This window comes from Coturnix japonica, chromosome 5 (assembly GCF_054131305.1).
Source record: "Coturnix japonica strain WE chromosome 5, WE-NBRP24, whole genome shotgun sequence".
NCBI lineage: Eukaryota > Metazoa > Chordata > Aves > Galliformes > Phasianidae > Coturnix > Coturnix japonica.
In genome coordinates, this window is record NC_140667.1 from 42,209,809 (window position 1) to 42,230,582 (window position 20,774).

At 40.5% G+C, this 20,774-nt stretch overlaps 2 long non-coding RNA genes across 5 annotated transcripts; one reads left to right on the plus strand and one right to left on the minus strand.

Annotated features, from left to right (window-relative positions):
* Positions 1–2,292: 2,292 nt before the first annotated feature.
* LOC107315263 (uncharacterized) lies at positions 2,293–6,120 on the plus strand. Its single transcript, XR_001555832.2, has 3 exons — positions 2,293–2,406; positions 4,500–4,570; positions 6,006–6,120. It is a non-coding gene; the product is annotated as an uncharacterized LOC107315263 (long non-coding RNA).
* LOC107315264 (uncharacterized) lies at positions 5,869–16,319 on the minus strand. Of its 4 annotated transcripts, none has more exons than XR_001555833.3 (4): positions 16,194–16,319; positions 14,044–14,148; positions 8,618–8,719; positions 5,869–6,097 (listed from the first exon to the last, which is right to left on the minus strand). It is a non-coding gene; the product is annotated as an uncharacterized LOC107315264 (long non-coding RNA). The 4 variants fall into 4 exon arrangements; XR_014946767.1 differs by having other exon boundaries at positions 14,044–14,120; positions 16,194–16,316; XR_014946766.1 differs by having other exon boundaries at positions 14,044–14,135; positions 16,194–16,315.
* Between the last annotated feature and the right edge of the window lie 4,455 nt (positions 16,320–20,774).

Below are 20,774 nucleotides of genomic sequence, written 5' to 3' on the forward strand. Positions count from 1 at the left end.
TGGACATTTTTCTGTATACCACACCTTATTATGAAGGTTTTCTCTGCAGTGCTGTTTAAGATAGCTGTGAGAATGCATTTTCTCACTTCACCACCCATTTTGCCCACTAATAGCAGATAATCCACACCCAGATATGTTCACTCAAGGAAGGAAAACTCATATTTAAGACCAAATATTTATAGCTGGTCACAATCGGTTTCATTTTAATGCTGTTATAGTGATGATCAGATTCTCAAGGACACAGAAGTAGGTTAGGATAATAGAAAGTGGCTTTTATTCATTATTTACCTGGGTTTTAGGTTTGTGCACATAGCTCAAAGTAAAGGTAATGTGATGTTTTAAATTATCTGTTACTGTGGTCAGATTTTACTCAGAAGTAAGAGGAGGAAGTAAAAAATAACTCAAGTGAACCTACGTGCTGTTTAAAATGCATTAATCTCAGCTGCCAAAGTTGCAGGGAGGAAACCAGTTCTTACAGAGAAAGACCAGGCTTACTCAGCCTCCAGGCACAGCAGGCTCAAGAGCTTGGCAACTGTTTGTTTGGTTGTGGTGTTGTTTTTATTTCAGGTGTGCCACTTCCCACATTACATTCTCCTCCAGGTGGGTCAGGTGAAGGCAGTGCAGTTGGGAGGCACTAAGCCAGCTGCTTGTGGTACTTCAGTCCCTGTACCTTACGTGGTGGTCCTGCAGCCCTTCCAGCCTCTCTAGACAACTGCTGTGCTTTTCTCCAGCCTTCACTGGGTCAGGCCTGGGGAGCCTGGAGCATTGGTACCTGAGGTCTTGTCAATGAGGTCATGGTGGTGGCTGCTGCAAAGCCAGTGTGTGATGGCTGCCCTAGGGAGCACAGGGAGCAGCCTGCTCCTGGCCTCTGCTCAGCCTGGCAGCATCTCTTTCTTTCCTTATAGGAAATGTTGCTTCTCACCTGCTGTTGCCATGGCAATGGGGAAACAGGCCCTGTTTTGGGCTCTTGGCAACTGTATCTGAAGGGAGTGGCCAGTGCATAGGTACATAAATCAGCCGCACTTGCACTGTTTGGCATTGCTTTAGACTGGATTTTTATCCAAGGGCTATTTTGTTTCAGATTGTAACATACTGAAAATTCTAAGATGGTTTATTTCTCTTTTTTTCTGGTGATATGTAGATGTGATTAATTTTTTGTAATTTATTATTCCAGCTTAAATCAGGAACTTAAATCCTGTTGAAGCTGTTAGAATTTTACTGGTATAAAAATCTCTGTGTTTTTTGGCCCTCAAATAATTGCCAACCTTTGCAATTTCTGTTGATTAATGTTCATCACTGCTGAGACATTTGATTGAGGTCATCATGTTTTCATTGGTCAATGAAGCTCAATAGACCCCTTGCCGGTCACTTGCTGTAGTGTTATAGATTGCTGGTAGATTTGAGATCCACTGAAGTAAAACTATGAAATAGAAAAGAGTTGTTGGGTCCTATGGTGACTGTGATCAATATCATGTAAACTAGATTAATTTAAGCTTAGGAAAACAATACTTGCATACATTGCAAAATAAAAGCATGTTTTTCTTCACCGAAATAATTTTCTTACAATATCCCTTTGAGATATTCTCAGATGTGGGCTGTCAGGTAGAAATCTGCAGCTGTTCCAGATTTTGGAGGAAGGAAATCAGACAAACGGGAATTCTTCAAACTGGAATTTGGCCTGAATTGTAGCAGAGTCAGGTCACAGAATAATGGGAAAATTAGCAATTCTATATTAAAAATAAGGAATTTGAGGAAAAGGAGGCTTGTTGGTTTAACTTACTGTATTATGTTTCTCAGATGTTGCTCAGGTCTCCAAATTGTGGGAGATTTGTGTTCATGAAAGTCCCTTTTATGGCAAAATGGATTTGGGGCAGTGGGACCCTACTTACCTTGTATTTGAACATCCTTGGTTTTACTGCAGCATGGATGCATTCTTAGTATTATGGTTAAGTCAGAGTGCCTTCTGTGGGAGTGTGTGAAGAAACATCCAAATATGTCCGTTCATATTTAGACTACTATTAAAATTCATTCTGTATGCTCTTGTGATCGTTTGCTCTAGTTGTTGGTTATTCTTTTCTACTACCAAACTGAGCAGAACTTCCCACTATATGGGCTTATCTGTTGCCTGTGTAGGATCAGATAAGGATTAGGATTTTATAGCAGAATTTCCAAGGTATAGTATATGCATCCTTTTGCTTCTCTCCCTGTGTCCCTGTGCATTACCCAAAACATGCATAATGACAGGCAATTCTGTGATTCCAGGTTCATTGTGCTACATGCTCATCTTGCTAGCAATGGACACCACAGCTGTACATGTGGAGTGTGAGCCCTTATTTACCTGGATGATGCAGTAAGGAAGACCTTAGGGCTCCTTCCAGCAGAGACAGGTACCAAGCAAGAGCCAAGGTATGGGCGGAGCTGTGTTGGGATCTGAGGGATCTGCAGAGCTGTAAGTTGATACCTGCTAAATCACTTCACAGAGGGATAGGTAAAGGTGTGAGGGGTCTGGGCAAAGATTTCTGAAGATAGATCCAGCACAGAATATAGCCACACAAAATGAGCAGTGATTTTTTTTTTTTTTTTTCCCAAGCTAATCATTACTTGCCTCTGAATAATGGTTTTTAAATTTTTTAGTTACTGGCTATTATTTACCTGGGGCAAAATACAATTCTCTGTCATTATGCTGAGCTCCCAGTGCAGCTCAGCTCTCAGTGCAGAACTCAGAGCCAAGTTTAGCTTTATACTTTGCTTGTTATTTTTTTTCTCTGGAGTTTACTCTCACCTTATCTGCAGAATGATCTGAGCTTTGTCACCTGTTTCAGAAAGAAACATCTTTTTCTTATTGAATCTGCAAGTTAAGTAGCAGTGAACTCCAAGCCGCCAGGGCAAGCTAAGTACACTTGAGGCTCATGTAGTCAATATGCTGACGTATCTAATAATTACAAAATATAGTTATGTCAGTTATTGTTCCCTGTACAGTTTTAACTTTAGTTTAATGCTATGGAGCACGAATTGAACTACATCATAGACTTGCTTTGCTTCTTTCTTTACTGGGTTTCCAATGGTAAAATATTTACCGTGAAGAGTAAATGCCACTATTAGTAGCATTATGTGGGAAGTTCACCATATTGCAAAGGGCCCTTTTGTCTAGACTTGCTCCTAGACCCGCAAAGGTAATGGAATGAGAAAGAACTATAGTATAGAAAGTAGGAGGAGTCTGGGCTGTCAGAAATACCACAGGTTGTCCCCACCTTCCCTCTGTATGCATCATAATCAAATCTGGTTTTGTGACTTTCTAATGTTTGAGGTATTGCCAGCTTGAACAGTGAGTGTACTTTAACAAATGAGGACATGGAAATGAAAGTTAGCACTTTGCTGTGTTTTTTCTCCTCTAAAAGTCAACACTAAAGTAATGTATATACAGCCAAACTTGTTAAGGTAACTATAAAATGTACCCTGAATTGTTCCCTATGGAATCTATGATCTAAAGGCATTAGAAATGAATTGGATGTTTAAATCTTGTGATCTTGATCTTAGCTATTTGAGGGACAAAACTTAGATGAACCCTCACGTGGGGGAAAAAATAAATGTATTCCATTTTAATGGCCTGGTATCTTGTAGCTTGAGGGGCAAAAAAATTATAGTAATTTTATATTCGCTGTATTGCATTAAATTAAATGGCAATCCTCACTCTTTATTTTTCTTGTTGCTGTTTGAATTATTTTACAGTTTCTCTGCAATTAAAACACCTCCCTCCCACAGGTGCACGCCTCCATCACCTGTCTCAATCAGTACCTGAACAGTCCAGTTTGTCAGGGCCAGCCAATTCTGGCTCATTCATCCCCATTTATCCACTACTGAACCATCACATTGAAAGCTGACAAATATTTTATGATGCTTTTCAATAATGGAAAAGATTTCTGTGACTGTCATTTCTGTTTTCTCACAGGTAATTAGTCTCCCATCTCATTAAGTAGAGCATATGTTTGTTATTTGAAATAATCAGATTGGTATGTTGTTTGAGCTGCAAGTGAAAGCAAAAAGGCCAATTATCTTGAAAGTCTATATTTCAAAATAGTTATTTGTTCCAATGAGGCCATCACATTGCTGTGTACAATACAGCATAGCAGAGAGACAGGTTCTTGAACAAGATACAAATGTCAATTAAAAGCTGCCTTAAAGCAGGATAAAAGTCTAGTAAATGACCTTTCAGTTATAAAGAAGCATGATGGTCTCCTGGGATTACATGTAGATTCTCTACAATTGTACTCTCCAGTCCCATAAAAAGTCAGTGGGAGTTTTCACTGTGTCTTAAGAGTGTAACTTTATAAAGCTGTATGGGAAACTGTTAATCACAGCCTGAACCTCTGATTAACCACCTGAGGTGAGTGATGGTCAGCTGTGGGAGCACAGGTGAAGGTAATTCAGCTGTGCTCCTAGATCTCTTCTAGATCCCATTTAAGGTCTGCCCACCACTAAGGCAGCATCTCTTTCAGCAGACTGTTCCTATGTATAGTTTCTACAGTGAGCCTTAACACTGGAGAGCATCTTGACCATAGCCTCAATACTGGTGAGTCTTTCCTATGTAACCTCTGGCTATCAATCTACTTTACCTTTGTATAATTACAGTTGTACTCTATAAACTAATTCTGAACCTGAAGGATGTAAGCTAGCTGTTGGTGGCCTATGTGAGAAGGGCTAATTATTAAAGCATCTTCCTTGAGGAAAGGTTCTTTGTTTAGTTTCAGAAAATGAAGCTCATCTGGGGTGAGAATATTAGTGCTTACCTCTGCTCACAGTCACAGAGGTGAGGTTAGCTCTGCTCTTCTCCCGTTCTCGTAGAACCTCTATCTGGATAGTCATAAGCAGCAATTACAGGTGTAAATTTATTTACTTAAGATTGGCTGGAGCTACCTTTTTATCTTTCTGAAGCTGCTTTTCTCCTTTCCTTCACACTTATCTTTGACAAACACTTCTGGATAAGAGTTTCCTCTGAGCACCTGTATTTTCTAAGGCAGTGCAGGATCTCGTTGCTTTCTTTCCCCTTTCATGTTGACAGCAGCTGCTTCTGGTGTGCAAACACATACAGTAACTATAACTCCTGTTTTAATGTCATTAATTGTAAATTCTTTTCCACCATAATGCAACTACAGAGGCAAGGAAGGGAGAGTGTGTGTAGAATACTGTGCTGCAAGCACAGGTGATGGTGTTGAGATAAGAGATTATTCATGTTTGAGCTGCATCTTCAAATCCAGTAGGCTGCTGACTTGGCTTGCTTGCAGAAAAAAATATTGAACTTTTTCTGAGTATTAATTATTCACCCCCACAGAGTGATTTAAAGCACAGGAGGATTCTCTTAATAGCAGTCCCTAATAAATATGTACTCTGTGAAATCCTGAGTCAGCTATATTGATGGCAATATTTGTAGAGATTTCAGTGGGTTCAAAGTTTAGTCTGGACTACTCAATTTAGTTGAGATAACATGAGCATCAGTATGTTTGTTAAGTAAATTATCGTATACACAGTTTGTTATAAGTGTATCTTTAACTCCTAAGTTTTCAGAAGGCTCACATCATTGCTGCACACAAATATAAACTAGATTTTACATCAGATCAGCTTAATGGAGTTACTCCTGATGTACAGTGGCATTGATTAAGTCGGAACTGAATCTTTAAAAGTATTTCTGTAGGAATCCTTTGATGGTGACTGGGAGTATTGTAATAGAGCCATAAGCAAAGACATTTCTTACTGGATGTTGAATAGATTTGCTGAACTGTTGTGGTATAAACACATAGAGCTTACAACTGGAAGGTGTTTCCTCAGATTTGCTGATTTCCGGTCTTGGGTACAGAACAAGGTGAGATGAGCAACATGAATGGAAGGTTTTATTTAATCTTCTGACTTGCTGCAATAGAATTACTAGATAGTGTGTTGAGTAACAGTACTCTTAGAATCATTGTCTTGAGAACATTTTAACACTGATAAAATGGTGACTAACGTTTCAGAGCTGTTACAACACTGCACCTGCAGAAAGACTTCTCCTTGGGAATCAGTCCAACGGAGACATTAAGCTATGAGAACACAGGAGGAAAAGGATCTGCAGAATAAAGAGAAAAGAACTGATGAGTAATCCTAAATATTTATAGATGCGGAGTAGTCCCTTCTCTCCAATGTTAAAGCTGATTGGTACTGGTATATCTCTCTTGGTTCTTTGATACTGTTCAATGGCTGCCTCGGTATTCCAAGAGCATTCCCTGCACTTTATGCAAGGTAAAAGGTGAATGAATCTGTGTAAGAAATGAAAGAATTAGGGGTTGTAGATGATTAGTCTGATTCTTCTGTTCAAGTAAACCTCTTCTGCCCCAAGCCGGACAGTGGAGTGCAAGTCTACTTCTTCTAAAGTCACCAGCTGTCTCTTGTTCATGTCCATATCACCTACCATCTCCTCTACTCTACACCACAATGCCGCTTAAGCTAAAGGAATACAAATCTCTCTTTGGGCAAAAACAGGAGAATATGAGAACAGTACTGGAAAAAAGTTCAAGGTATACATCTTTCACAGTTATGCACCTGAATTTGCCCTAAATAACTGTCCTGTATAGAACTTGTAGGGCCTAGCACTTTGAAGCCTGTTATCTTTGGTCTGTGGTTTTTAAAAGTCTCTTTTGGAAGTTCTATCTTTGCATGTTAACAGCTGCAAAATCAATAAGCCTGGTGTCCTGGCCAAGAGTGCTCTTAAGTTTTTATTTGGTTTATCTGACTACACCCCTTACCAATTTTAGCTGAAAAGAAGTTTTTCCTTTATTTCTCACCCTAAATTGTGAAAGCAATTATCTGTGCATTTCACTGTAGATAGGGATGTTCCAGAGCAAACCTTAAATATATCTATTACTGTGTAATTCACCTATTACTTACATAGGGGTAGACCTGTTTTGGACATTCATAATATGAAATTGGAAAGTCTGTCTAAGAGTCTAGATCTCAAGTCTTTTTTTCTTTTGGTGATTTTTTTTATTTTTTTTTTTAGCATTTGTGTTGATGTTGATTTGTTACAAGACAAGGAAATTTCCAACCCCACAGATTTTGAACTACTGCTATAAATAAATCAATCATCCTCTCTGAGTGCAGTATAAGTGTGGCCTAGAAACTGTTAGCTGAATTCAGATCAGTGTCTTTTTTGATGGAGCAGTGGAAGTGATTTCGGCAGTAGTTCAAGCCATTAAAACTCATCCTGTAGCAGCACAGCCTGGATTTGTGGACAGTGTCGCTCTGTCAGTCATTTCTGGTGTGAAAATATCAGCCATTCCACAAACACAGGCACATCAGTGTGCTTCAGTTGATGAGCTGACAATGTGCTACCCTATGTTTTGCTTTCTGAGCTTCCAGTTAGAATGGACTGTGCAGCCCTACTACTTATGAATATTTAAGACTCCCTGGAAATACACTGTCCCTGTTGACATTTGACATAATTGTCTTTGAAGTTACATGGTGCATGGAAGTATGTATTTCTCCAGTTAGCTGAAATAATATATTTGTTATCCTGAAATACCTGCTGTCTGGGCTACTGGCTGGGAAACAGTTACATGCAAGTCTTCCGAAAGGCAGCAAATGATAAACAGTAGACAGGTTTACTCCTTTATCAAATAGGACAGAAAGATATTTGTGAGTTTCACTGTTATTTGACAGTATGGATGAGGGCAGTGTTTGCTCTGTGCTTACCTGTGACCCAAGTATAGATGCTGAAAATAAGTGTTTAGGAAAAAAAAAAATCTGATAGTAAACAGCATTGACTAAGATGGATTATCTGTAAGTAAAACACAAAACTATAACAATAACTGCTGTAGAAGTTTTTGGACCTCCAAAATCCCTTGCTCCTAAAAGTGGTGAAATGAATTGATGTAGACATTAGAGAGAGGTTTGGAGGGAGTTTTCCAACACAAAATTCTAACAGCCAGAAAGTGCAAATAATAAATGCTTGAGAACAAACTTGCATGTAGCTGTTTGAAATGACTTTGAAGAGTAGTTACCTGGCATTCCAGTCTGGAAGAAGGTTTTCAGTACAACATATTAATCTGATTATGACCTTCAAATATACAGAGAGATCAATGAGACTATGAAGGATGAACCCTATTCAAGGTTAGATCAAGTCATCACATCAACAAACTGATGAGCCAATTAGAGTTTAGGGAGGTTTTGACTGGGTCATCTCATCTTGATTATGGTAATGAAATACCAGATGTGCTTTCAGCCATGTCTTTTACTACAAGGATAATAACATCTCTTTAAATGCATTGCTTAGACTGAGTGGGAAATTACATTGGCTGTCCCTGGAAGGAGGAACATGTGCCAAGTTCAGTACAGTAAGGCACCATCCATTAGACAGGCAAGCAGAAAAATTGTATGCATGTACTTAAGGAGTATTATGTGCTACCATACAGTATGCCAGTGAAGTGTGCTGTTGGATTTAGCTATTATTTACAAGTCTAATTCCCTTTTGGTTCTATAAAAGAAACATACCTTAATGGCATAGGGCTGCATTTTTAACATATACCAACTGGGACTGCATGATGTTGATAAAATGTACATACTTAAGACAGATAAACAGCAGATAACATACCATGCTGGGTTCTCCCAGGAACTGTATCACTTGCTCTGGCTGCTTCCCAGCTGCAGTCTTTTGCTCAGTTTTGGCTCTTTGTTCCTTTTCAGATTGACCTTTCTGTAACCAAATAGAATATCTGAGATATTTACAACTTGAAGAATGTGACCACAGTAAACCCTTAGTATAGTATGGGGGAGGCAGTCAAGGAAGAAGCAAGATTCTCCTTTCTATTAATAATAGATCAAAATGGTTTGGAGCTATTGGATTAGGGCACTGATCTTGATGAGTTAAGCAAAATTAGTCAGGTCTGTAGCTAAATGTGCCTTCAACAGGCAAGTCAGACTAAAGGAAACAGTACTGGATCCTCTTTTCTTTGATTATTTCATAGCCTCAACATTTCCTGCTCTAAAACCACGATGCACAGAGGCCTGTGCTATCTGAATAGGCAAAATATTCAGGGAAGAGGGAAGTGTGTTTTAAAGATGGACAAGCTCACACCTCCTATGTGCACGTGGGTCATATAACATTTTGAGATAAAACCTGCCCCATAAATGGAATTTACTATTGTGTTAAAATTTGGTTAAAGAGTAAAAGTCTCTGGAATTCATTTTAGGTATCTGTTGAAAGCACTTGGCTAATGTATTTCAAAATTTCATTGTGGCATGACATCTAGTTTTTGATTCTCAGGAAAAAAAATCTAATACTCAAATAGCCCTGCCATACATGGCCATGTGTATATAATGCTTCTGAGCATGTAATTCTCTCTGGCTAGACTATAATCCATCCTCTCTTCAAAATCTTTAATAAGAAATGCCACCTAATGTGTGTAACTTTATCTTTTTTACTTATGCTGAGTCAGTGTCTTCCAGGGCAGCTTCTCATTCAACCAGACTGAATAGCTGCAGTTCAGATTGTGGTGCTGGTAGTTAATGGCAACTGGTCAGTTAATAGCATCGCTGTGCCTACACTAAATGGGTATAAATGAACTGCCATTTCAGTGTATGCTCATGTGTGTTTGAAATAACTAGTCCTTGAATGTGTCTCAGTCATATGCAGTCATTCTTTTTACTTGTGCTGATAACTACCGTGTGACCTGTTCTTATCTTAACAGTATGAACAATACATATTCGTTGGAATTTCACAGTTCCTTGAAATAAATATGCCAGTAAACTATCCATTGTGTTACTGAGTCATTGAATAGAATGGAAATGTAATGTGTTTTGCGTGCATGCCTGGCAAACACGGGTTATAAGCTGCATAGGAATGGTGATTGGCTCCTCTGTGATTTCTTTTCAGTGCAACTTTTAACTTTTCTGTGAATTAGATACGGAAACATATCTAAACAAAAGGAAATAAAATCGATTACATTCACAGCCAAAGTTAGCATTCTGTTTTTGACAAACTCATATCTTAAAACAAAGATGTGATAATTGCAGCATAAGGTAATGTGAGTAGAAATCTAACATGCATTTGTTGTAATTAGATACTGCAACCAAGATACAGCACAGAAGTAACCAAAATCTGCGAGGGCCCTAGCTTTTAATCTTGGACATAAACATTGTAAAAATGGGTAAATTTATTGTAGTTTTTGAAACACAAATAAAGAGGACTGTGGAATACTGTGCCATAGACTATGTTAGGTGAGGGGAAGCTGCCTGGAAGGTAGATGAGGAAATAACTGATAGCCAGTGGGAGAAGTTATATCCATTCTTGTCTAAGCTAAGCAGGGGAGACCTTCACCCTGCAGTGGGTTTTAAAAAAAGCTAATTGAAGAAGTCCTTTCAATTGCAAATCACAAATGAAAATTGACACTAGTGCTGCATATTCAGAAAGCTGGCACTGGTGAAAGACTTATGTTGCCTATTTTCAAATGAAAGAGGTCACTCCTGTACTTGTTTGTTTGGTGTTTGTCAAAATAACTGTAATTATGAGGCACTACTGTGATAATTTAATGTAATTTAGCATATAATTAGTGAATAAAAATCCTACATAATAATTCTTTTGTGGAGCTATGTCACTAATAAATACTGGCATTCAGTGACATCTTTCCTGTCAGTCAGGGTTGTGTGGGATACACAGTTCATATAGCTTACAGTATTTGACTTGTTTTGCTTTTATTTGAAAAAATGAGCAGAAGTATCATAGCAAAATTACTGAAATGAGAGCTGCAAAAATGTGCCTTGCCCTTTGGCAAAGAGTGCTGATGTTCATTACCCATTGAGTGCAGCTAAAAGAAGAGTGTTCTCTGAAAGCTTTATTGTCCTTGCAATGCTTCACTAATAATCAATGTCATTGCTACTGATTTCAGGGAAAAATACTTCCATTGGTGGGAGTGGAAAAAAATCACTTCAATAGGCTTTCCTGGTACAGAGTCCTCTTGGTTGATCTCTAATACAGGAAACAATTTCTGATGTACTGTTTATCTCCATGTAGAAAAGAGTGAGTTTGTATTTGCTGTGCACGCACATCATAGAAAACTCAGACAATGCAGTTGACACATGCTAGAATCACAGAGATGAAGTTTAAGAACCAAGCAACCTGCCTTTTAAGCAACTATAGTTTGAAGTTTTGATAGGACTATGTAACCAGCTCTTTGAATATCTCGCCAGGGGGTCAAGTATCTTAAGATATGCTCCATAGCTCAATGTCTTAGAGGAGTGACGTAATGCTTCTAAATCAGATTCTAAAATGCAAAGACTTCATTCAACAAATTCTTACAGAATAAGTAGATTTGATTGCATATGGGACTGGAAATTCTTCTAGAGTGAAAAATGTTAAAGGGACCACTTAATCGTAAAATTGATTCTGCAGATGTATGTTGCAAGCATTAAATTTCTAATAATTCCTCTTGCAGAAAATAAGTGTAATTTCAATTTGATCAAAACATTTCTGGAATTTCAGTGTTGAAAGGAAAACATCAGATGTTAAATAATTTGTCACTATCCAGAGTAGTTCACTCTTTCCTCCTTTATTAGAACACTGTCTTCATTCTTCACTTTAACTTATTAGACAGAGATTCTAATAGTTGATATTGATTGTACTCTTTTGTCACGTGAAGAGTCCTTTGGTGCCTGTTTCCTTTACATATGCTTATCCTAGAATCAAATCAAGCCTCATTTTTTATTTTTTATTTTTTCATGATACACAGAAAGAGCTCTCTGCATCCACTCAGAAATAATGCTCTATGGTCCTGGATCCACCTCTTTGGATCATTACAGCACTATCCTAAAGATTGCTCCTTAAAATGATGTCACATAAAATTATGTCACAAGATCTGTATGCAATTAGTCTTGCAACATTCTTGTAAGTAATATAACCAAAGGTAGCTTCTGCAGCGTGAACCTAATCCTACATCAAAGAGTGTTTCAGACCTTTTATCACACTATTCTTCTGTGAACTCACATTCATTTATTTGCCATCCTTGATCCGTATTTTTGTGATATTTTTGTTTTTAATCATAACCTTCCAAAACTGAAGTCCAGCATTTTGCTTAGAGAACTAACTGTATGGGAATAGCTTGAAAATATCCATCGGTGATAGGATTTTACCTGATAGACAGATCACCTGCCTCAGTCCACTCAAACTGTGGAGCTTTCCAAAAAACATGACTGTCAGCAATAAATTTCACTGCTATGCTGGAAACAGACCTTATTTGTCAATCCAAGGTGTTTGTTTTATAATGCTTCATACATATAGTACTATAACAACAAGAAATTCTGCAAGAACTAAACCTACTGGTATTTCTGAGAGAGAACATTATCTCCATTTTATATAGAAAGACCAAGGTAGAGATTAGTCAAGTAGCTTGTCTATCCCTGTGGATGAAAAGTGACTTTTAAAGTGGAACCTTCAGTGGAACCTGTTCCAGGCTTTAGAAATAGCAAAGATCTCTGGAAATCTGTAGCTGAATTGAACATTTACAGTTAAAGTAAATCTGGGGAGAAAGGCAACAGATATGCTCGGAGTAGTGTCCTCATAACCAGATGTTGATTGTATTAAAAAAAGGAAGGGGAGAGAGCACAATATATGCCTCTGCACAGAGATCTTATTATCCTGTCTGAGTACTGGAAGGCCTCAAGCTGCTAGTCCCGCCTTTCCACAAATCCGTTTTCATCATCTCTATTCAAAATCTTTCATTCTAAAGCTGAACTCTCATGGTCCTGCCCTTTCTATATCAGCCTATTGTGTGAGGATGTGGTTAATCCCCAAGCCCTTGACCTTTAGTGATTTGTACTGCTGTCAAGATGCATTATACAGCTTTCCAAGCTGCTCTGCACTACAGAAGAAAATGTCCACAGTGGGGTTCTTTTGTTTAAACAACCATGCAACAGGCACTACTTTTATCATGTAAACTCTTTTTTATTTTTCTATGGGGGAAACAAGCCCCCTTTCGTCCGTGTCCCCCCCCCCCCCCCCCCCATCCCTTCTCCAGAAGAGCTTCAGTAGGAAAAACAGAGCTGAGAGCTGGAGTAGGTGTAAGGAAGCTATCTGCAATTTGCAAAGCAACAAAGATTATGTTAGACCTACTGGGACAGAAGCTGAGAGAAAAATGTGAGCTAAGTATTAATACCTAGGAAGATGATGGCTTGATTTTTCAAAGAAAAAACTTAATCTCTAAAGCAGCCCATGGCTTTGATGAAATATGGCTTGCTGAGTTCTGTGAGCATCTGTAAGGCATTCAGGGATCTCGGCTCTACTCTTCATGTTTTTTGATGAATGATAAGGCTGTGAAAAAGGGTAACAACTAGATGGTATCCTCCCTGTATGCACAGAGACAATGGCAGCAGGTGTAGCAGGTACACAGTCTCCTACCTTCATTAATTCCTTCATTCAGAGATATAACCATAGGGTAGCAGGAAAAACAACTTCTCCCTGCTGATTCATTCTTGTCTCTTTGAGAATTTCAGCACGTGTTTCAGATAAAACTAATGGGAGTTTTGAAATGGACTAAAGATAGTAACTCGTTTCACAGCTGCCAGTGATGACTTTCAGCCTCCAGTATAAACTGCATTGTGACATGGAGCTGATATAAGACAAAGATCCTGGATTTATTTAGAATTCCCATAAAAATGAGCATTAAAGAAAGAATTAGTTTTGCCATGTTCTGCTTAAGAACACTTTTCTCATACCAAAGAGAGATTTCATACCAATTGTTCTAAATAGTGCATGTAGGAATCAGTTTCTCACACAAGTTTATCAATAAGAACATTTGCCTTGCTTGCTAACAGAGTTTAACAGATAGTTTGAGATGGCTGTATCCTCTAACACAAATCTCAACCATACATGGACAGCAATAACATTTAAATGAACTGGCACGATTCAAGAAAGACATCTTTAGGTTACAGTGGATATTTATCTGAAAATTGCACCCAGATCAACAGCTGCCAAAAATGCACATGGCTCTTACAAGAGAAAGACCCAAGAACAAAATACTCACATACCATTTCATAGATCCACACGTAGCTGCCATCTGGAGCTCTGCTTGCAGTTGTGATGCTGCTGCTCCTCAGTGGAATTGCTGGATTCAGATGCACTAAGTAGAATAACTGGGGTGATAATATGTGAGGAACAGCTCTTTGCATGGAGAATCAAACAGCCTCTGTTTTTGCTTGTTTGTTTATTTTAAAAGAGAGGTAACTGGAATGATAGATCTGATATCACAGATGTGGAGAAAGTGAGTGGGAAACACTTATTCACTATCCCGTGGAACACAACTTAGCTAATAAAATTATCCATTGACAGATATAGAACAAACAATATGAAGTCAGTTCTCCCCACACACACCATACCTCCACACACTATTTTCTATATTAAAACAGTGAGACTCGTTGCTGCGGTGGAGTTCAAAAGTTCACGTTGGTTCAGAAAGTGATTAGACAAATTCAAGAAGGGTAGATCTGTCAGTGCCTATCAGATATCACAGCCTGGCAGCAGCCTCCAGCTCACAAAGTTCCTAAATTGCTCATCACTGAAGCAGGAGGTTGTTGCTACAGAGGGATTGCTCTGTCCACACCCTGCTTTGTTTTTTCCTGAACATCCTATCCTGACAACTGCAGGAGATTATCAGGGTTGGCGGGTGGACAGAACTATAGTCAGACCCTCTCTATAGTTACCTATCCAACTTACCACCCACTGTGTTAAACAGGTTTCTAGATATTACAATCCTGATTGCTTGGACAGAAACTTGACAGCAACAGCACAAGGTTTTTGGTGAAATGTGCCTGTGATTTGCGCTTTCCTATCGTAAGAAAAGCTTTGCCATGATTTCTGCACAGTGCCACAGCTGTACTATGCAGTTTATATTTCAGTGGGTTTTTGTTTCCTACATCAATGTGTTTTGTAATTATTCTGCAGGGATTTATAACCAGTGAAAAGAGAGTTTTCCTGTACTCCCTGTCCCTGTTGGCTTACAGACTAACTGAGATTTTTCCAGTCCCCATATTCCTAAAGTCACACCTGCCTTTATTGTTCTCATATTAGCTGGGGGCTCTGATTCAACAGCTCTCTTACTCTCCCACCTTCTGCAGTTCCATTCATACAAAACAAACAGGGTTTTTAGAAATGAGTGAGCTGCCTGGGAAAGGGAGAGAAGTACAAGTGAGAAGACAGGCAAGAAGGAAGAAAAGAGTTAAATGGTAGATGGAGCTTTCCTGAGGCTTCTACCTAAGATCAATTCTGTGCCCCTTTGCAAGGAGAGAGGCAAACAACAAGCCACTGAGCCTGAAGCAGCAAGAAGGGGAGTATCATAGTACAAGGCTGAACCATGCTGGTAGCTCACACCTTTTTAGGGTCTGTATCTATCCATACCCCACATTTCCACAAGCACACTCCTATGCAGTGCCCCTGGTGCTTGTGGAAGGCCAGGTTTGCAGAGATCAGCAGAAGCTGCTGGCCTGAAGGGAGCAGGTGCATCTGAGACCTGGCTCCCAGCACTTGCCAGAGCCTGAGCTTGGCAAGGGCCAAGCTGCCCTTCAGGGGGAGGCTTTTCTTACACCAAGGGCCTCTGAGTTCAGACCCAAGAAGGTGATGACTTAAGAAGCCTTAGCTGGCTGGGAATGGCATGTGTCTGCGAGAGTTACCAATCTCCAACCCAGCAGCAATATGAGGGAGTCTGGATCCTGCCCTCTTGCTTAGGGGCATGAAAAATCCTACCGAGCGCTCAGCTGGGCTTGCTGTAACCCTGCTCTGCTGTCACTGAGCCGCATTCGGTAACCTGTGATCCAGGGGATGCTGTCAGCGGCAAGAGATACCTCCAGTCAGCTGATTGGCAATACTTTGCCAGGGTGAGAAGCAAACTGGGTGAGGCACCGGGCTCACAGAGAGCTCAGTGCCAGCAGTAGCTGCAGGTGCTCCTGATGGAGCTGCTGTACCCCAGAGTGGCACTACGCTCACATTCAAAAATCAAACTTGGTGTACTGTCCCACTGCAAAGGTATGTCTGTGTACATACCCAAGAGCTGTAGGAATACCTCATTGCTGAGTGTGCAGAGCTACTTCGGTTTGCAAAGCGATATCAATTGACAGAACAAATTATTAATGGAACAGACGCTTGCAGGGGCAGAGAGGTTTGGGAAGCGTTTCAGGATACTTACCCACTCAGCTGCAGCCACGTTCCTCCCTCACGCTTCGCCTCTGTGTTTCCGAACTAATTCGTAATCCATTGCAATCGCTCTCAGTCTCTCCTGTGCTTTGAGATTGCAAATCAGTCTGGCTGTCTAGAGCCATATCAAATGTGTTCGAGCAGTTCCGCTCTTTCATCCCTGTCAGCCACACTGACTACATGAGTAAGCTCAGGAGTAGAGCAGGACAGGCAGACGTGACCTTCTGTGAATCAGCTGCAGACGGGCTCCATCCAAGGGGACTCCAGCAAAGCTCACCATGGTAATTTAAGACTTTACCATCTGCAGCACCCCTTTTTTAGAAGTTGCTATTTCATAGCGGAAGAGGAGAAAGAAAGAAACACTTGTTCCCACCTTCAGTCACTTACTTCACATTCCTTCTGCATGTCAGGGCACTGGTCATGTGGCACAGGGCTCCTTCTGCCTCTGCCATAGGATGCGTTCTTTGCCTGCAGCAACATTTTCCCCCACTTGTCTGTGTTTCTTAAGAAACCTTCACATGTGGTCTCTGCTGAGAAAAAAGTGACTTGTTTTTTGCAGTAATTCACTCAAGGGAGACAAGATACTTCAGTTTTGCTTTGGGTGCTGCAGTAGGCAGTGCCAACTCTAGGAACAGCTGCTGGATGCAGCATTTCCTTTTCCTAGAGTATATAGAATGAGGTAAATGAGCACATTTTGTAAACCCGTCTCAATTTTCATGAATTTCTTCAGTGGGAAGGAATCCTGAAAAAGTCTTTTAAAATATAACAGTATTTTTTTGAGATGCTTTAAAATATCCTTTATATTTGAAGCAGTGCTTCATTCAGAAATTCTCTGTACTATTTTGAAGGCTCATACAAAATATTCCACCACTTTTTTGTTGTTGTTTGAATTTATACAAAAAATTAGCCTCGTTTTGGTTTTCCAAAAATGGTTGTGTTTTTTCATTGTGGTTGACCTGAATTCTCAACATAGGCCCAAATTGCATTTGTATTTTTGTATTAGTATTTCATTAATACAATAGAACATCAGCTATTAGCACATCTGAGAGTTCATTTTGGCTGTTTCTCTCACAGTAAAGAGGATGCTTTCCTCTGCTTAATTGCATCCGGCTTTATACAGATACCATCTTCTTGTGCTGCCCTGAGAATTTGTCTGCCTCATCCTGGCTGGCCTCACCTCTCCAGGCCTTTGTGTTATGTCCTTTTGCTCTATGTAGGTCACTACCGGACTTCCCTGGAGTCTCCCCTTGTCATTTCTGAAATGAGATGCTTCATTAGCCACTCTCCAGTCTTCTGACATTACCGACTTCTGCAGTCAGCTTGCAGACACCTCTGCTAGTGGCTGTCTTCCTTCTCTTGCTGTTTGCCCCTACAGAAATAGTACTGAACACATCCATGAGTCAGAAGCTCTGGGGAATGCCCATTAGCCTCTGCTATGTTACTCCTGGGTGTTTTTCACACCCTATGTCTTATGGAACCTCATTAAGTTTCTTCTGTGTTTAGATGCTTGGCATAGCTAATATTTGAAGAATGCAGATATGAGGTTGTTAACATTTTGTTTTAATCCCTCATATCACCACATTTTGAGGATAAAAGGAGAAGATTTGCAAATCAGAATTAGATCTATGCTCCTAGCTCAAATGGCTTTATTTTACCCTAAGAGAACTAAATGAGGAAGAAAAGAATTATGTATAGAGTCCGTGCCCTCCCTTCCCCTGCCAATGGGAGGATTGAAACTGAACATAGCATGGTGGCTGTCTTCTGCTGACTGGGATGAGATATTTTAAAGGTAGGAAATGCAGAGAACAATGTGTGCGTGCTCCAGACCTTTGCACACAATCACCAACAAATAAGCCTGGCTGCCTCTGTGTTTTCTGTAGGATTGTGCTCCATACAGCTATAACCCCATCGTCCTGAGTTGCCATCTGGAGTACACCACGAGCAGCAATGTGTAACAGAGGTGTTGCAAGTGTACGACAAGCAGGGCAGTGCACCAAGGGAGCTGCCAGGAACCACGAGCTGCTCTTGCTCATTCACATTTGGGGACTAATACACAAAATGTACTCAATGAAGGACAACTGCCTCTTGTGGGAGATTTCCTGGAAATAAAACCCAGCATTGCAATAGCAGTATTTTCCCCCCACAGTCTGTGTAAAGTAGGAAATAATACAAGAAATGGTCTTTCTTCAGTCTGAACCCCATGGGAAAGTCCTTGTGGCATCTGGGGGCAGGCGATCACCCCATTAACTGCCCAGCAGATGCCTGTGGTTCTCATTGCTTCTGCGCTCACTTGGGCTCTCTTTACCACTTATCCCAAGCATCAGTGTCCCAGCAGCTATGATCAAGGGAGGTCCTGTGCATCCTTGCAATTTGCTGAGCTGCACCTCTCTCCTGGCCCAGCACCACCAGGCACAGACATCCCCCTATTCTTCAGTGGTTACAAGTCTTTGGGGGTGGGGTGGGGAATCTTTACAGCCATTGCTGCTTCTGCTGGATGATCTGTATCTTTTCTTCCCCGTACTTCCCCAGCTTCATCAGCCTCATAGTTGTTCTCACTTACTTAGCTCTCTTTTATGGTAGGCATGTGTAGGCAAGTAGAAGTTTCCAAATACCTGGCAAAGCTTTCTTTAGGAAAAGGGAGAAAATGGGTCAAATGTAGCAGCCAAGTTCTGATGGCCTTAAACCTTGCAGGATTATTTGTTTCCTCTTTTTAGGTCTATACTCTGTACTAGGCTGTCAGAGCAACAGCTCCAGGCAGTAGGGGAGCTTCTCACCCATTGATTTCAAAGCTGCCTACTATCAGCGGTGGACTTTTACTAATCACATTTCAGAGACATGGGGAAGGATGGATGGAGATTTGACATGATTTCTCCTACCTGCCCTGCTTTGTTCCTTTATCTCCTGACAGCTATAATTTCTTGCCACCTTGAGACCAAGGTTCTCGTGTCACACAAGAAGCAGAAAATCACCCATTCATCTTCTCTCAGTTTTTCCCCTGAGGGCTGCTGTGTTTGTGCAGGCAGGGCTACATTTGCTCAGAAAGGCAAGTGCTGCCTATCCACAGCAGTCACCCTTTCACTAACCCTCTCCTGAGGTCTCTCTGGCACCTGCCTGCTGCTTGACATCCATCACTGGTAAAATGGCAGCCAGGTCACCCTCTGCTCCCGAAACAAAGCACCAAACCTCTTTGTTGACATTAACCTCAATAATGGAAGTACAATTTATGTTTGTAAAGAAAAAGAGAAAAATCACAAGCGTTTGGTTTATGTGTCCTCCTTTTCCTCTTAAGCCCAAGGTCTTTGATCCATTTTGGCTTTGCTCCAAAAGCTCACTGAAAGGAAAGTATAGCCAAACATTAGTCTGAAAGGGGGGGAAATGGCTCATCCATCAGAAGAAAGACAAACAGTGTCAGAGACTGGTTACTAATTTGCTATTCTCTGGCAGGTCTGCTTCTTTTTAACTAAAAGAGGCTGAGTTAGCTTGAAGTTTTCTGACCCCAAGCTCCTCCCTTTCCTGGTGTGACTATCTCCTGCACCTGCTGGCCACCTTCCTCCTCTGAGATGCTGGATGGGCACTCCCTGTGGAAGGGACATGTCCCCAGCACAAAGATGGCCCCTGCAGTCACCAGCTGAAACGTAGCAAATAGATACATTCTCTTGCAGCAGAATGGTGGCAAGCAGGTAAATTCAAGAGAGCAAATCAGCCTGAGCCATAAGCCTAATAAAGAAAATAAGGCTTTTCTTTGATGAGGTTTCATTAAACATACTTTAGGACAAAACTAATTCTGTGTTATCAGACCAATACTCAGCACAGTTCCTGGTAAGGGCAAGGGATTGAGGACAATGGAGAGAGAAAGCTAAATGATGATATAAATGCTTGTATGGGAACTGTTGAGATACAACCTGAACCACTGATTGATCACCTGAGGCAAGGACTGGGTCAGCCATGGGAACACAGGTGAAAGCAATTCAGCTGTGTGACCAGAAGGGGTGGAACCTGGCTACACCCCTCCTAGACCCCATTTAAGGGCTGTCAGGAACACACCCTTGTAGGTATTTTCAGCCTGGCAAGAAGGAGCTGTACAGCAACAGTAAAGGGAAGAAAGGTCCATCTCAACGTATTCAGCCTGGAAATAAAGCCCAGAGTTTTTATGGTAAGAGAAACCTTCAATTGCCATTACTTACCAAAAGCTGTGATCACTGGATGTGACACAGGGATGGGATGCTTTTCCAAATGATGTGCTTGTGTTCAAGTGAAATTCCTTCATGGAAGGCATGTGGTCTCTGCTAAAGGTTTTTTTTTTTCTTTTCATTTTAAAACTCAAAAATTTTTGCCTTTGAGTGTGTAGATCCCTTAGAAGTATCATTCTTGTAGGTGGTAATACAGTTATAAAGCAGTTATAGAAGTTGCCTTGTTTTAGTCATCTTCTCTACATTTTAGAGCACACTCTGCATGGGAACTGTAAGTTGGCTGTGATGGGGTAATGCTGGAAGTCCTGTCTATCTATCTCATCTCCAAATCAGCACTTGTACCAACTTATCCTCAAGAGAAGGATGCATCCTCTAGTGCAGCT